The following is a 17,985-nucleotide window of genomic DNA, read 5'->3' as shown; positions in this document are numbered from 1 at the left end:
TGTGCTCTTTTAGCTTTGCCGTCCATGGATGCCTTAAGTGTTAAAACAGCTCAGTGTAGGGTCACGGTGACAGCCTCTTGCACCTGCAGTCGGGTTGCTGTCTAGCATCCAAGAGGAATGAGGTTTCACAAACAAATTTGAGGGTGGTGAATGTGGAAGATTTTACTGAGTGGTGGAAGTGGCTCTCAATGGGATGGGGAGCTGGAAAGGGGATAGAGTGGGAAGGTGGTCTTCTCCTGTAGTTTGGCCATCCCTGGCTGAACTCTTCTTCGAGGTCCCACTATCAAACTGTCCCTCTGAAGTCAAGCTGCTTCTCTCCAACATCTGGCTGCTGCTTCTCTCCTTCTCTGCCACTCTGCTGCTCTGCTGGTGGGGCCTGGGGTTTTTATGGGTACAGGATGGAGGACAGGGCAGGCCAGGGTGGTTTTGGAAAAGGCAACATTCAGGCAGGAAAACAAGAATGTATGTTCTCACTTTGGGCCGCAGGTACCAAAGAAGAGGGTGGTACCCTTTGTCTGAGTCAGCTTGGTATAACAGGCTACCACAGACTCAGTGGCTTAAACAACAGATATACATTTCTTACAGTTCTGGAGGCTGAGAAGTCCAAGATCAAGGCAACAACAGATTCAGTGTCTGATGAGGGCTGTCTTCCTAGCTTTTAGATGGCTGCCTTTTCTCTGTGTGCTCACCTGGCCTTTCCATGGAGAGAGATCTTTCTGTTTTCTTCTTCTAATAAGAGCACTAATCCCATCAAGAGGGTGGGACCTAATGACCCACCTCATGACCTAATCTAAACATAATTACCTCCCAAAGGTCTCAGATCCTCATACCATCAAAATGGTAGTTGAGGCTTTGATATATGAATTTTAGAAGGACACAAACATTCAGTCCATAATAACCCTCAATCCTGGGTAAACTAAGATGGTAAGTCATCCTCTTGGGATAATGTTTCTTCTCAGCATTTGAAGCAGTAGGCTGATGGGCTGGTTGGCTTCTTATAAAATGAAGATAGTGTGGGAATGGGTGATGGGCCATCTGGCCAGATGGGCTACTTTAACTCAGAGTCCTGCCTGGTAGACTTCAGAGGCTGTGACCCCTACAAACTCTTCCTCCCTGGACATCACCAGGCCCTGCAATTTTAGATTATTTGCTCCTTCCTTTGTGGTTAAACCCTTGATTGTCAATGTTTCTGGTGGTTTCAGCATCTGTGATGGTGCTTCTCAAAGTGTGGTTCCTGGCCAGCAGTGTTAGCATCATTGGGGAACTTGTCAGAGGAGATGTATATGCTTAGGTTCCATTCCAGATCTACTGAATCAGAAACTCTGGGGGTGAGGTCTAGGGATTTGTGCTTCAGCAATGCCCACCAGGGGAATCTGATGCTCTTTCAAATTTAAGAATCATTGTTCCAGGAGAAACGAAAATGTTTGTATCCTCCTAAAATTCCTACAGCAAATCCTCAACCCCCATTGTGATGGTATTAGACGGTGGGATCTTTGGGAGGTAATTATGTTTAGGTCATGAGGTGGGTCATTAGGTCCCACCCTCATGATGGGATTAGTGCCTTTAGTGGAAGAACTATCCTGGCCTCAGGTGACTAAGTGATTGAGGACCTTTTCACCCACTGGTTATTGGATTCAAAACATACCAGATTTGGGCCAGTGAAAGCTAAAGGAAGCCAAGTATGCTCTTACGTAGTACAATAAGTTCCCAGGCAAGGAGGAAGGAAGCACTTCATTATGAACCTCCCTCCCCATGGAAGCTCTGAACCTGAGCCAAATTTGCCGCCATCCTGAGGCTCTGTTCACCCTGAAAAGGAAATCTGTTTCAGTCATTTATTTAAGAAATGTTTTTAAGCAGTTCCTGATTTTGTAAGCTCTTGGAGCTTTCACTCAGGGAGGGGGACAGGAGGCAAACAGCCAAACTCAAGAGCATGATCAACAAAGGAGAAGGACTGGAGATGGGGCTGGGAAGGCGAAGGGCCAGGGCACACTGCACCTTAAGGCTCCAGTGAGGAAGTACTCTCTCTTCTGTATCATTCTTCCGCTCTTTTTAATTTATAAAAAAGGGCAGCCCCCAGTACCACTCATTCCTCACTGACCAATAAGGTTACCACAGTCAAATCTCTGCAATTTCCATCTTTGCCCCTCCTGTGATCTTACAATGTCTTGTGTGTCCTGGGATGCCTGCTTCTATGGTAGTATTGACCCTAGCAACAATAACAGGTTAAAACAAAAGCAAATTTCTTCTTTCCTTTAGTTGAGCTTTTGGATATTTTTAAAGCCCTAATAAACTAATAATATCTCCTGGTCCCTAACCAGCAAGTGTTTACATAAGACCTTTTTTTTTTTTCCTAATCTACATCCTTCTGGAAATGTTTACATGAAACTCAGGGGAGGCAGGCAGGCCAGTGAAATGAGGTTGGAACAGAACCATGGTTGAAGAAAACAGGACCCATCTGGATGCAGAGGCCACCTTTGCCCCTGCGATGTTGGTGGTGTTGATGGGGGTGTGGGAGGGAACCTGAAGAGGTTGAAAGATGACTCAATTTCAGTTCTCACAGCCTTCAGGCTCTAATCCCAGGCTGAGCTAAACAAAACTCTTGGGAAAAATCTCTCTCCACCGGGGGATAAAGGGTGTGAGATGGGGAGTGGGGTGGTGGGAAGCGGGTGATGGTCAGAAGAGCAAATGCACCCAGTGGTGGTGGGGGCTGAGAGCTACCTCGCTGTCACCCTAGGGGCTCACAGTAACTTAACAGTCATTCCCATCAACACAATGGGAAGAGTCCTAGAAGGTTACACATCGCCCTAGGCTGAGGCAAAGGCAGGGCTTGCCCCTGAATTCCTATCTCAGAACTCCTGAGCCACCTTCGCAGCTGCCCACCACACCTTCCAAGGCTGGTCCTCTTTCTTCCTGAGTTTTCTCAGGGACCCTCAGGGACAGTTCCTGGTGGAAGGACATGCCTTCCATGTTCTCTCTGGAGGCCCAAGCAAGAGACCACCAAGGGAACTAAGAGCTAGATTATTTCTGCAGCTCATCCAAAGAATAACACCTGTTTCCTCTCCCTTCCCTGCCAGAAAACCCTATAGGACAAGTGTGCGCGCGCGTGTGTGTGTGCGCGCGTGCGTGTGTGTGCGCGCACGTGTGTGCACGCGCGTGCATGTGTGCCTGTGCGTGCGTGCGCGTGTGTGTGTGCGTGTGCGCGTGTGTGTGCGCATGCGCGTGTGTGCGTGTGTGCGCGCGCGTGCGAGTGCTGTTCCTGTCACCACAGTTTTACAAGTGCTGTAAGAAAAGGAGGCCCTCTCACTAAGAAAACATATCCCACCTGGCCATAGTGCATCTGAGCCATCTCTCACCCCCCTCCTAACCAGTGGCACCAGTGCAGGAGGGAGCCCTCTCTGCAGAGGACACAGCCCAACCTAAGCAGGGCCCACACAGGGTATAAACCCTGACCTGAGGCCCCATCAGGCCCACGTGCACACTGAGGTGCCCAGGCCTCTGCAGAACGCTCTTCACCAGTGGAGAGGCAAAGTCCCAGGGACCGGGCACTCAACATGTGAGGATTTGGGGTGCTTGGTTCTAGGTCCCTTAGCAAACCCCTCACCAGACCAGCAGGCCCAGGCAGCTGTGTTCAGGCATGGACCCTTCTCTACCCTTGAGACTCTAACAGCCTCCCCAGAAACAGTGCCGTTCAGTCTGCAAGGTGCAGGCTGCAGCCTCCACAGTCCCCCAGGCTTCTCGGAACCGTCTGCAGGGCCAGGCTGCCATGGTTTGGAGCATAGCCCCACTAATTAATCTCATCCCGAAGCCCTTGACTGCCTCCACTGGGAATTGAAGCACAGCCTTGCTGCACCTCTGCCTTGCCAAGCCTCACAGAGAACTGCCCGACAGGTCCTTGACTCCAGAGCGGGTGGCAGGCGGCCTTTCTAGATTTGCCTTCTGTCTTCACCTTTTTTCCTCCTCTCACCCCTCATCTCATCTCGCCTTGCACATTCGTGTTTCTATTCCCAGCTGACTATTTTTAATGCCTGTGGGAGTTCGAAGAAAGCTTTGAAGGGTTTTGAAACTCCCCAGTGCTCCTTTCCCCTTGAACATGGACATGATGAGGAGGCGGAGAGCACTGTCTCAGGGCTTGGGAGACCAGGGTTCAAGATTCGGTTCTGCCTCTGCCTGTGTGACCTTGGGAAGGCCGCAACACATCTTGGCTTTCCCATCTGTAAAGTGGATGTTTGGGCTACATGGATTCTGAGCCCCCAGCTATGCTATGACATCCTAGTCCATGGGGTGCTTTTGGCTGGTTGTCTATATGTGTGTTGCACAGCCCAGCAAGGCAAAGCTCTCCAGATGCTCCCTTCCCAACATTCTCTCAGGCTCCCTTCTGCAGAGACAGTGGGGATGGCACCTTTGGGCTTGGTGTTATCGTGGAGCTGGCCCCCAATCCCAGCTCCCCAGAGGCAGAACTGTTCTTTTCCCCAGAGCCCTTCACTCCTATCTACTGACATAGAAACTGACATGCTTATTTATCCCCCGTGACCTCTTGAGGGAAGAACTGATGTACCCATTCATTTATATAATAAACCTATTTTACATTAAATGACTAAACTGTGCCCCGCTAGGTGCTAGGAGACATGATCAGCAAAAACAACCTGGTTCTGTCTTCAGGGACTTACAGTCTGGAAACACAAGTGAATCAGGAAACCATACAAATATAACAATATGGCAAGAGCTCCAAAGCAAAGTGCAGAGAGCTGTGTGTGTTTAAGCAGGGACCTGAGCATTGTGTCTTATGGGAGCTGAAATCCTAGGATGAGTCAGGTGAGCAGGGGGAGAAGGCAAAGATGCTGAAACCAAAGGAAACTTGGCTAGAGCAAAGTAGGGGGTGAGGAGGAATGTCTCACTCACCTTTGCATCAGGGCTCCCAGCTCACACCTGGCATCTACTGAATGTGCATAAAAAATGTTTGTTGAATTAATGAATGAATGACTTGTATAAATTCCCCTCTGATGGGCATCAAGCTGCCCAGTTTGTACACACTAAAAGATAAGTGTTTTTGTTCTTGCTTCTTGCTACCTGTTCTTCACTGTAGTAGAAAATGTGCAAGTAATCTTCCGAGAGTCTGTATGGAGAGATTATGCCATAAGTTTCAGCATGGAAATGGGCACTATTAGTTTCTGTTTAAATATGATAATTTAGGCTAAATATAATATTCAGATTAAAATTCTCTTGAAACGGTTGGAAAGTTGCCAGATTTAGCAAATAAAAATGTCCCATGCAGCCACAGTATAGCAGTTCCTCAAAATGTTAAACATAGAATTACCATATGATCCAACAATTCCAATTCTAGGTATATACCCAAAATAATTGAAAGCAGGGACTGAAACAGACACCTGTGCACTGATATTCATAGACACATTATTCACAATAGCCAAAAGGTTGAAACAGCACAAATACCTATCAACAGATGAATGAACAAAATGTGGTGCGTACACACAACAAAATATTATTCATCCTGAAAATGAATGACATTCTGATACATGTTACCACAGAGATGGACTTTGAAAATATTATGCTAAGTGGAATAAACCAACACAAAAGGACAAATAGTATATGATTACACTTATAGAAGGTACCTAGAATAGGAAAATTTCTAGAGACAAAAGAGTTAGATTAGAAGTTACCATTGGCTGGGGAAAAGAAAGAACTAGGAGTTATTTTTTAATGGGTATAGAGTTCAGGTAATGAAAAAGTTCTAGAAATGGATAGTGGTAATGGTTGCACAAAACTGTGAGTGTACACTTCACTGTGAATGTATATACCCCTAAAATGTATACTTCAAAAGGGTTAAAATGGTAAATGTTATACAGATTTCACAATGATGTTTTAAAGAGCATCTTGATTTTTTTTAAGTCCCCTGTAATACTTGGGACATACTTAAACTGAAAAATTGCTCATTATCTGAAATGTAAATTTGACGAGATGCCCTATATTTTATCTGATAATCCTAATTGAAGAGCTTTCTCTTCACCATGAGATTCCTGGGACCTTACCAAAATTTCAGGGCCATATTTCCCAAACCAAAAATTCGTGCTTATGATTTGATAATAAAGAGTGTAGAAAACAGTTGCAGAAAGTCGGGAGGAGTCATGCCTACCCTAATTATAGATTGAACCATAGAGAGAGGCCACAAAGTGACTCCCTCAGCCCTCGTTTACTCCATCAACGAAGAGGTAGCGATTAGAAATCTTGGTTGGGTTTCCCATCTGTTGTTTAATCATCATGATCCACAAATGCTGTAAAAGCTGGTTATAAACCCCTTCTTACGATTGACCACGTGGCTAGAATTACAGTTGCAGATGGCGATGCTTGTGTGTGCGACTCAGACGATAGCCTTGTCCCCCGCCATCAATGGATCTTCACACCAGAGTTGGTAAGAACCCATGGGGTACCCAGATGCCTAATTGTACCACCATTTGCACCCGTGCCTTCTCAAAGAAAGAAACTGCCTGAACAGCTCATTGTGCAGCACAAAACAACAGGTGCAAAAGGCAAAGGCCACTTTGGAGCCATTTGGACCAAAGAATGTGACTCTGCACAACAAGTGCCACAAACTTGGTGTGCCTGCATCAACCTGCCTGTGAGATGGGCTCAGCGTCCTGCCACAGCCCCAGAGTCTACAGTGGTGTTCCAGGTGGCCCCATCTACTCCTCTCAAAAGAATGAAAGGCAGCTGGGAGGGCGTAGCACGAAGTGATGGGTCTTGTCCAATGCATTTTTACTAGGTGCTGACAAGTCACTGCAAAAGTCTGGAAATGTGTAGCACAGCAAAAACACACGGGTCACAATGCACTGGTGAATGATTACCACAGGAGAAATTCATTACAGGCTGCTCTCTGCTCCCATCACGTAAGGAAGTGTTACATTAACAAGATGGAAGGCCCCTGTGGTCCCCTCCCCAACACAGCCCCCACTGCCACCGCCTGCCACCCCACTATTTCAATTTGTGTTGCTTGGTGGGAACAGAGCCCACAGGCGGGGGAAGTTAATTCTGCTGTACTAATCAAAAAGGGGGTCGCAGTGGCAGCCAAAGCCAAGCGAAGCAGATTGGACCTGCGCACTGCATGAAATCCCTTCTGCTGGCCTGCACCGGTTAGGACCATCATCTTTGGGCACCTCGATGTAGCGTGAACACAAGATGCATCTTCTGTTAGCTGTTCATGTAACTCGCTTTTTATGGAGAAGGCGTGTTGTTTCCCTATACCCTCATCCCTGGCCCTCATCCCTGTTGGCACCTGAGTTCCCTTGGGTTTTTAACCTTTCCTTACATAGACACTGGCGGGGAACCTAGTTGGTGCCAGCATGGAAGCTATGCTGGAGACTGTGGAGTAGCCAAGAAGAATAAGACATGCTGGGCTTGGAGCTGCTCTGGAACAAGTTCTGGGGTAATGGGGACAGAGCACCTCCCATTTGTAGAAGTTGGCAGATCAGGTGGCCTTGCTCTCCAGTGTCACATGCGATCTATGTCTCGTTCTTTCCTCTAATCTCCCTTCTTCAATTACCACTTCCCACATTAAGGATTCACGGGCCACAAATGGAGGGTCAGCAGAGAGGCAACTGCGTGAGACAGAAGGGTCAATAGTTCTTCCTTAATGGGATTTCTGCTCCTTCAAGATGCCATTTACATGCAGAGAGGCCAGCCAAAGGGACCCGCTTTTAAAGTCAAATGCATGGCCAGGCCCAGAATGGACGGCTCTGCCTGGGAAGGGGGCTCTCGACAGGTGCCTTCCTAAGGAACCCAAAACACTCAGTGTCTTGGCCTCACTCCTGTGCCCCACCTGTCAACACTGAGAGGCCCAGTGAGTTCCTGTAGCAAATGTCAGCCTGAAGTGGATAAGCCAACCCCAGCGCACTCACCAGCCAATGCGATGTTAAATATTAAACCTCCCCGTAGCCAGCCTGGGCTGAAAGCTGCCATTTCATTATGCAGCTTTCTCTGGGCTTAAGAAGAGGGGAGCTCGCCTCTCCCAAAAGCTCACCGTGGAGACTCACCCTCAGCCTTCTGGGCATCAGGGAAACCTTCAAAATGGTTCAATTTGTCCAAGCCCATCTATCTTTAATGTCACAGTCTACATTTTTTCCTCTCCTCCTTTTTCAAAGCAGCCAAAAAGGAAAATGTCACTGCATTTGGGGCCAATTCAAAAGCCAGGCTTAGACGAATGTTCTGTTTCGTTCTCCCTAGCCCCTGTGTTTTTATCTTCTGTGGCGTTTTCAGGGACTGCACCTCACCCCACTCCACTCCTGTGTTCATCTGGTGTCTTTCTGGCCCCCTCTATTGTGTGTCCTTCGCTCACCTTCTTCACTTCACAGAGTCCTCTTTGTGACTGAGCCTCTGCTACAGAACATGATGCTGGTTTTTGTTGTGGTGGTGGTTTTTTGTTGTTGTTGTTGTTGTTTTGTTTTTTTTGAGACAGAGTCTTGCTCTGTCACCCAGACTGGAGTGCAGTGGCGCAATCTCGGCTCACTGCAACCTCCGCCTCTCGGGTTCACGCCATTCTTCTGCCTCAGCTTCCCAAGTAGCTGAGATTACAGGCGTGAGCCACTGTGCCTGGCCCAAGATGTTGATTTTTATGGGGGTAGTGGGGTCTCCGTAGGGGGACTGCTAGGTGAGGCTGCTGCCACCCCCTTCCACTTCCCAACCAGGTTTGGAGGTTGAGCAGCTGATATGCGTAAATGTCCCCAGTTCTGCCTTTTAGAAACTATATTCCCCAAATTTGTCCAAAACACATGGAATCGTCCCCAGCTGTGGCAGATGCGGTTAGGAGCACGGTCGGCACCTCCCCTCCCCTGTGTGCCTTAAAAAGACCCTTTAAGCTGGGCAGGGCAGGTGGCAGCTCAGATGAAGATGACAATCAGAATGCATTGCTGACAGTGTCTGGCTCACCCAGGAATAGAGAGCCAAAGCACTGATTGATACCTGAGAGGGCAGCTGTCATGGGGAGGACACAGAAGAGAGATAAGGGACTCAATCAGTGTCAGAGCCGTCCCGACACAACACAGCCATTAATCACTTTGGGTAAAGATTCTCGGCTGCTGAAGTGGAGAAGGGCGAGCAGGTAATAGAAAAACAGAGGGAGAAGCAGCTGTGTGGGCCGGCCAGCTCCGGGATGGACAAGGCGCTTGGCCTCACCTGGACGGGTGGATAGGCAGGCCTGATTTGGAGATCTCCATCTGTCCGTTCTCAGCCCAAGGAAAATGCCCACAGGATTTTCCTGAATTCATTGCACAGAATTAAAATATAATCCAGGGTGAACTTTAAAGTATGTGAATTATGTCTCAATAAGGCTAGTATAAATACATAGACTCCAATCAGCAGCCCAGGACAGCTGCCGTGGAAATCCTCCCTCGCGCCGCCCTCCCACCACATGGATGCATAGGAGACCATTGCTGATATTCTCTCCTTGTGCTTACCCACTGGTACCTGAATGAGACGCAGCGTGTGGTGAACCATGAGGAAAACAGGGCTCAAAGGCTCAGTATTTCGATGAGAAAAGATCCCTCCCATTCCAGAAAGCCCCGAGACTGCACTTCAGCAATTCCCAACCATATTACACATGTTATTAGTACTGGCCGAGCCCATTTTAGAGACTGTCTTTCAATGTGTTTTAATTAGACATTTAAAAACAATAACCCTGTTTTTTTGTCCAGGGAACAGAGATTTCTAAGTTGGAAATAATGAATGGATTAGTGATTAATTCATTGCTGGCAGGTGTGGGGAGAAGCTATCTATAGCTTCTTAGCTTTTTTTGTCCTCTTTCTTAAGATTGTTCTTTCTTATTTTAATTAATTTTTTTTGCTACCCCAGCACTTCTCTTATCAAATATTCAAATAAACTAAACAAATAGAGTATACTGAGACCAAAGTACTCAATATGGTGTTTAATTGGAATTGTAGCCTGTTTTCTCCCTGAGGAGTATCAGATACCTGGAAGCTTTTCCTGGCAGTGGAATTGGACTCCAGAAGTGCATTTTTAGCATCTAGTTAATCTTCCTTTCAGGTGCCGAGGGCATGGCTCGATTTAAACAGGGAGCAGCCATTGGGTGCTTTGTGGTTTCTCTTGCCTTGCCTGGTAAGGAACAGAAGTGAAAACATAGCGAGGCTGTGAATCTTCTCTCCATTCACCCTGCTCCACTGTTTGCCTGCTTGTGTCTGTGCCACATGAATGCTCGACACTGGGGGCATGATCCAGCTGTTGGACATGCCAGGTCTGGTGACAGCTGCCTGCCCTCGGCTGCCAGCGTCTCACTCAGCTCGGCAGGAGGGCTGCCATCACTGCTGATGCTTACAACCAAGTTTGGCACAAATATCCTGCATCCATGTCCTCAAACCCAAGCCACAGTCAGCGGGAAGGGGCAGGGCATGTGCTCACGTGCAAGGACCACAGCACTGGCCTCTCAGAGAATGTGGACTTTATGCTCTGTCCTTTTCAAACGAACACTGCTCAGAACAGCTATGGCGCAGTGCACTTTCTAAACTTGGGACTATCTCTTGAATGTGTGAGCAGTCCTGTATGACATTAGGTCTGCAATGGAGCCAGAGCTGTTGGCTACTTCAAAATGAGTTACAGGTTTCAGAACACCACTTGGTGCCTTCTAATAGTTGAGATCCCTTAGCAGAGATAGCCTAGGCCACCTTCTCAAAAGCGGCCACGTGGTTGAGCCCTGACCATACATTTATCCATAAAAGATGGTGAGTACTAATGAAGAAGGAATGGAAGAGGAGTTTTTAAGGTGGGTCTCTGGAAACAATGGTTTCGTTCAACCCAAAGTATTTTCCTCCAGATTGAAGCAAACACAGAAGTAGCCTGCTGTGACTAATGGAGCTCAGGTGACTCCTTGCCAAGTATTTTAATAATGGGGTGGCTGACAGGTGGAATAGGGTGGAGATGGTGAAAAAGAGCAATGGACAGTAGGGACATGGTCAGCAGTTAGCTGGTAAAGAAATGAGCATTGCTTCCAAAGGCTTCCAAAACCATGCAGCAGGGAATGAGGGATTCAGCCAGAGGAAAGATTTCCTGGCACTTCCCTCCATTTTTTTTCTCTCTCTCCCAAGTTTGGAAGCATCAGAGAGCTGGAAAATTGGGACACAGATCCCTAAAGGAGTTCCTATTGGGTGACCATGTATATGGTTTTTAAATTCTCAAGGATAAACTACTGGACAGCTATGAAGAAAAGGAGAAAGGTCTTTATGTATAAATATGAAAAGATCTTTAAGACATATAGTTCAACAAAAAATCAAGGTGAAGAACCGTGTCTCATACGCAGGATGTGTAATCTGTAATTTGCAGAGTCCAGTGCGAAATGAAATTATAGGGTTCAAAATTATTAAGAATTTCAAGCCAGTGACAGCAAAGCATGAAGTCAACTGCACCGCCCTCCTGCACTCAGAGCCCTCTGTACCTTCCACGCTCCCATGCAGTCAGTCCTGCCAACATGTTTCCATTGCCGTAAACCTAAAATGTTAAATAAGAAATAAATACGGTTTTCCTATGGGCAGGCGGGGCTGAGAACTATGAGGAAAGAGGATAAAAGAGGAAGGAGAATTTCCACTGTATACCTATTTATATTTGTCAATATTTGAATCATGGAAATGAATTAGCTATTCAAAAATTAGATAATTAAGAAAAAGTCCTCGGGGCTCCGAAAACCCCATGCAGACCCTAAGCAATACATGGAATCCCATTCACATTCATCAGTGATTACATGTTGCTATGTGGAGGTCCTGCAGATGGGAAGATGCTATGAGAACAGAAGCATCTGATTATAATAACTGAAGCAACAGCTATCCTCTTTCTCACCCAGTCGCTTGCTTGCCACTGGACACAGATTTCTACGAAGCCAAATAAAACAGAAAATGTTTTCTCTCTCTGTGATCTCTATCAGGTTCCCCTCACCCTTCTGAACTTTGCTAGGCCTCAGGCACATGGGCTACTGCTTATTTTCACAGCTGCCCTATAGGTTAATAAGTGCTACTCTTGTGAGCAGAGGGACTCTAAATCTCATTAATGGAATGGGTTAGAAGAATGCATCCCTAGTAACAGTAATAATCAGAAGTAACAAGATGCTTCCAGTTTAATAAGACCCACTTGTGTGTCTCCACAATAGTGCCACTCAGAGAAATGGGATGCACCTTGTATTAGTGTGTTCTCACACTGCTATAAAGAACTACCTGAGACTGGGTAATTTATTTAAAAAAAAAAAAGAGAGAGAGAAATTAATTGACTCACAGTTGTGCAGGCTGTACAGGAAGCATGGATGGGGAGGCCTTAGGAAACTTACAATCATGGGGGACGGCGAAGGGAAAACCAGCATGTCTTACGTGGTGGGAGCAAGAGGAAGACAGAGAGAAGTGGGGGGTGCCACACACTTTAAAACAACCAGATCTCGTGAGAACTCTGTTACAAGACAGCATTCAGGGGATGGTGCTAAACCATTAGAAGCCACCCCCATGATCCAATCACCTCCCACCAGGCCCCACCTCCAACACTCAGGATCACAATTCAACATGAGATTTAGGTGGGGACACAGAGCCAAACCATATCACTCCTGAACCACAAGTAATCAAATCAATAATAGTTTGCACGTATTGAGTACCTACAATGTATTAAATGAATTATTCATTTAATCCTCATGATTCCTGCAAGGCAAATTCTACTACTTTTTGCATTCCATAGATAAGGAGAAGTCCAAAAAGGAGAAGTAGCTTGCCAAACATTGCCCGGTAAGTAAAGGATGGAGCCAAATTCAAACACAGACATTCTAGTGCCAAAGACCATACTCCCAACCATTAATCACAAAGAATAGAAGCCTCACTTTTAATGTAAATGATCCATATAATAAAGATCATTGGCTAAAATGTAATACATCATCTCAGCCATTCCACTCAACAAAATCTGCCCTCCAGAACACAATGGGGATAATTTAGAAGTAAGGGCTTCCGATTTTTATTTGGGTAAATATGGCTATGAATTCTTTTGTGCCATGAAGTCAAATGAATGCTACGCTCACCATTGTTTGAGGCCTGCATTTGTGTTCAGTTTGGTCCTGAATTCTCTATCCTTTGGAAACAACATTTCTAAGATGATGGCAACTTGGCAGCTCTTGGGAACAATTCCCTAGGGACTTACCCACAAGATCTCCAAGTGATGCAAGAGGCTGAGGCAGTTAAGAAGAGTGAGGGAGGAATTACTTCCAAGAGTACAGATAAGTCAAGAAAATAATCTAGGGTCACAGAAGATCAAGATCAGAGGCAGATGTTCACATTCCTGGGCTGAGGAAAAGACTTCAGGACTTGGCTCAAATTGGCCATAGAAATTGTATGAAGGTGGATTAAACCCCAACATTCGCTGGGAACTTTTTCCTTTCTAGGTTGTCTAAGACACCAAGAACAAGTATCTATACAAGAGAACTGTACACATATCTGTACTATCTATCTTGTCCTGCATTTATCTTCTACCAAATTGTGGTGTCTACTTTGATGAGAAAGCCAATTTCAGATCTTTCTATCTCAGAACCAAAAACACTACAAGGCACAAGATGGGTCCTTAATATATGTTTGTTGAAATGGGAAATGAATGAATGAATGAATCATCAGTCAATTGACACACACCCTTAATCTTTAACAGCCATGTTATGCAAGTAATATCTCATTATGACAATTCCACCCCTCCCTGCAGCCTACCAATAAAATATTCAAATGTTTTTTATTCTAATGACACTTTGTGATAATTGCTAGAAATCCTATTCCCAGGAGGCAGGAGCCAAAGATGAAACCAAACCAATATCAGATTTCCTCATCAAGACTTGGAAAGTGAAAACAAAATGACTTGAATGCAATAAAAGAGGAATATTTTGCAGATCAGCTTAATATATTGCCCTTGAAGTGCTTAAATGTGTTTATGTGATGTTGTCAAGTAACTACTCAATAAATACTTTAAAGCTTGTTTGGCTTGTTGAAATTTAAAATATTAAGAAAAAGAAAAGAAGTTTGGCTGATTTTTGCAAATTCAATACCCAAAGTAGTGTAGAAGAAAATAAAAGCAGCTGGGATTTGTGTAGTTGCTAATTTAGTTGAAGAATAATCATCCATCTAAGCAAAAATACTTCCTCTGCCACATCTGGAGAAACCAGTTGTAGAGGGAAAGTGTGGCTTGGTTGCCAAAAGGACATTTTCCGTATTGAAGAAAATCTTAATTTTATGCAAATTGCCATTCAATCTTTTATTTTTTTTTTTTCTCTTTCCTCTTTCAAAGCAATGAAACACAGGAAGCAAAAAGGTGGTTTAGAGACTTTTATGGAATTGATAAAGTCATACTTTCTTAGGAAAGAGATTAGCTGAAATTTGGCCAGGTGATAAGACATTACAAGAAGGTCAAAGTATTAAAGATTTCCAATAAAAGCTGCAGGATGAGAAAGTCTGCCAGTAGCTTATAAGAAGAGACCAAGGGATTGGGGATTTTCAACATTAACAGGAATTAAAAATCTGGACCTTTACTTAAAGGAAAAGTAGAGTTACCTTTAAACAATGATTGATAATAATCAAAGTCTAGTGGGATAAAGAACCTGAAGAGAGTTTTTTTGGTAGAGTATTTCTTTGTACGTTGTTCTATGTTGAGTATTACTTTCTATACTGTTCTTACTATTTTGTATTTAGATTTTTTTTTTTCTTGGTTTTTTGAGACTAACTCTCACTCTTGTCGCCCAGGCTGGAGTGCAACGGCGCAATCTCGGCTCACTACAACCTCCACCTCCTGGGTTCAAGCGATTCTCCTGCCCCAGCCTCCCAAGTAGCTGGGATTACAGGCACCTGCCAACACGCCTGGCTAATTTTTGTATTTTCAGTAGAGATGCGGTTTCACCACGTTGGCCAGGCTGGTCTGGAACTCCTGACCTCAGGCGATCCGCCCGCCTCGGCCTCCCAAAATGCTGGGATTACAGGAGTGAGCCACCGTGTATTTAGATCTTTAATTTGCATTTCTATTTTTCTCAAAACAAGTGATTCTCAAAACTTTATCTGCATCAGAATTACCAGGAAGCCTTTTAAAAATGGAGATTCCTAAACCCAGAGAGTCAAATTCACCGAGTATAGGGTTGGGGTTCAGGAATCTGTATTTTAACAAAGGAAAGGTAATAGGGCCTAGATAATTTAATGCAAGTGATTCACACCTCACTTTTGAGAAGTTACTCTTGTTCAATATGTCCCAGGTACTGTCCCGGATCTCTGTAGCTGGAGCAATGAAGTGCCACCTACTGGAAATCTACTAAATTACAGGCATAATGGAAACGAGAACTGAGAAATCAGTGCAGTGATTTTGTCATTTAACTGTGATGTTGTCAAATAACTACTCTATAAATGTTTCAACGCTTACCTGGCTTATTCAAATTTAAAATATTAAGAAAATGAAAATAGGTTTGAATGACATTCACAAATTCCTACTAAAAGTAATGTGGGAGAAAAATAAGCAGTGGATTTGTATAATGACTAATTTATTCTAAAGTTTCAGAGTCCAGGACACATGTAAACAGGACACAGGAGGAAGGCTGGAAAGCTACAGAAACACATTTTACCTACTTTTCTATTCTTCCTGCTTCTCTCTGGAAGTAACGGGCTGATAACCTCAAGCCAATTTGTTATGCTTGATTTAATAAGTCACCGTTTGGCTGCAAATCTGTTTTGCCCCATTTGCACATCTCTCCAGGTAAGGCATGTCCAAACCTGCCTTACTCGTTCTACGTGTGTTCTTCTGATTCCATTGCAACCCCTCCCTCATTTGAAAGGATATGGGAAGAAAATGGAATTGAATGAAAAGGAAGTCTGTAGCAGACAGCATTTTGCCACCTCCCAAATACACACCATGACAACCATGAAGGAACAGGAGCTCTGGGTGACATAGCTTCCTCCCATGGAGAGGTGTTTGACTTGGGAAGTAAGACACTGCTATACCAACCTCTCATTTCTCCATTCATCAGCAACAACAGATGGCACAAGGCATCCAGCCTTTGCGGGAAGCAGCTGCCTTACACCATGGCATGAAAAAGCATGGGGCATTTGGCTTTAGACAGTAATTTACATGACCAAGGGCAAATTACTTAGGCTCTCTAAGCATCATTTTCCTCTTCTATTAAAGGGGTATTCTTACCTTCTGGGGTTGTAAGAATTTGAGTAATATATGCAAAATGCCTGGGATGTAATAGGTGTTCAATAAATGGCAGTTATTATTTTATGCATGAGACTTGGACTAATGTATGTGTGAACATTTAGTTATTAATTAGAAGGTAAATGAAAGCTGGCTGGAGGGAATTGCATTTGACCTTTAACAAATTATTTCATTTAGATGCGCTGATGCAAAACTATCACGTCTTATGAAGAAAGACAAAAATAAATCGGGCTGACAAAAGATATTTTAATAAATACTCAATCTCCCTCCAACATCCTCTCAGTCTATGGCCACCCCACTGTAATTTATATGCCATCTGAGGAGATGTTTGTGCCTTTCCCTCTCTTGTCATAGTCAATCGCTGGCTGATCAGAGGCCAGACTCAACTCTGAAAAACCTTTTTGAGAATCTGCATCTAGTGATTGCTCCAAAAAAGAACTCCTAATGCTTTTTTTTCCTCCAAATAAGCTTGCCATCAAATAAGCTTAGGTGTATTGTCTAAATTATCCCTAGGCTGAGTTTGGCACAACTGGTGCAACATGATGCAAAGGCCTGATGCATTTGTTTCTCCACAGGCCCATTTTGTTGAACAGCAAAGAGAACCTGCTACACTCCATGTAAAGCACCTTATGGGAGCCCATGTTATAGGAGTCCATTTGTTTGCAGAACCATGGTCTATTACAGGAAGGGCAGAAGCATCTGTGCCAACTGATGAGAGGAAAGGGAAAAGAGAAAGTGACAAAGGCTTGTGGCAGACCAGAAACAGAAGAGACACATAGACACATCGTGACCTTATCTTGCAAATCCTTGGAAGTTCACTATGTGTGCAGGAGTTCTGAGACTTGACAAATCAATGGGAGACAAAAGAAGGAGGGTTAATGAGAAGATGAGGATCCATGAAGGTGTTTCCATGGTGGAGAGCAATGCATGAAAGAAGAGGTAGCTTGCAAGAGACTAAGAGCGATTAAAAGGCTGGGGTTAGCCCTTTTTGTCAGAAAAGGCAGTGATAAAGAACTGACTGACAGCAGCAGGGAAGAAGAGAGCTAAGTCTACTGCACCTAAGGGGAAAAAGAACTAGAAAAGAAAGGAGAGCTGTAACAGGAAATCAATTGCTGATACTACCCTGCTGGAAATATTGCAAATCCCATGACTAAAAGGAAAGAGATTGGTGTTTTTCACATGTGATTCTCTCATGCTATATAACACATGGGTAAATGGTGCTATCAGGGGCCTCATCTTCAGTTTCTCTATCTCTCAACATAGCTGGGATGAGGATGTATTAGAAAGTCCAACCCAATGAACTTTGCAAAAGGGCTGTGATTAGCTTTGGAAGGCTCCGACTGTGCAAGCAGCCAATATAATAAGCTCACTTGTTGTGACTGATTACAGCTATTACCATGCCTGCATATTTCTGCCTTCTAATGCCCACAGAGGAGCTGGAAGGAAAGTCAGGCAAGCATCCCTGGGACTGGTTTATTAAGCTAATATACCAGGCATTGCCCATTTTGCATCCTGAGAAGCCATCAAGCCCTTTGAACTTAGCATTTTCATTAGAAATCATCTATTTTAAATAATGATACAGTGAATCTTTAGACTGCTTTTTATCCAAGGACCTCAAAATACATTACTATTACTGCTGATTCTCAGCATTTGGAAGATGGTATTATATTAATTTTCTAGATGGTTAAACTAAAGCATCTAATGGTGAAGTGCAAAATCAGCTGCAAAGGTAGAAAGAGTTTACAGTACTCAGGGTCGAACTCTTACCATTTATCTCCA

At 44.6% G+C, this 17,985-nt stretch overlaps 1 protein-coding gene across 4 annotated transcripts in view; it reads left to right on the top strand.

Annotated features, from left to right (window-relative positions):
* EEF1B2 (eukaryotic translation elongation factor 1 beta 2) overlaps positions 1-17,985 on the top strand; it is a 954,602-nt gene that overhangs the window by 591,763 nt on the left and 344,854 nt on the right. The window contains exon 1 of one of the 4 annotated variants that reach the window (XM_050750906.1): positions 12,397-12,406. The exons of the other annotated variants lie outside the window; for them this stretch is intronic. The gene's annotated coding sequence lies outside the window, so the exon portion shown is untranslated. Of the gene's footprint in view, positions 1-12,396; positions 12,407-17,985 lie in introns of those variants that run through there. 4 annotated transcript variants of the gene reach the window in all.

This window comes from Macaca thibetana, chromosome 12 (assembly GCF_024542745.1).
Source record: "Macaca thibetana thibetana isolate TM-01 chromosome 12, ASM2454274v1, whole genome shotgun sequence".
Lineage (NCBI taxonomy): Eukaryota > Metazoa > Chordata > Mammalia > Primates > Cercopithecidae > Macaca > Macaca thibetana.
Note: the sequence above shows the minus strand (reverse complement) of the source record. Positions and strands in the feature narration are given on the sequence as shown.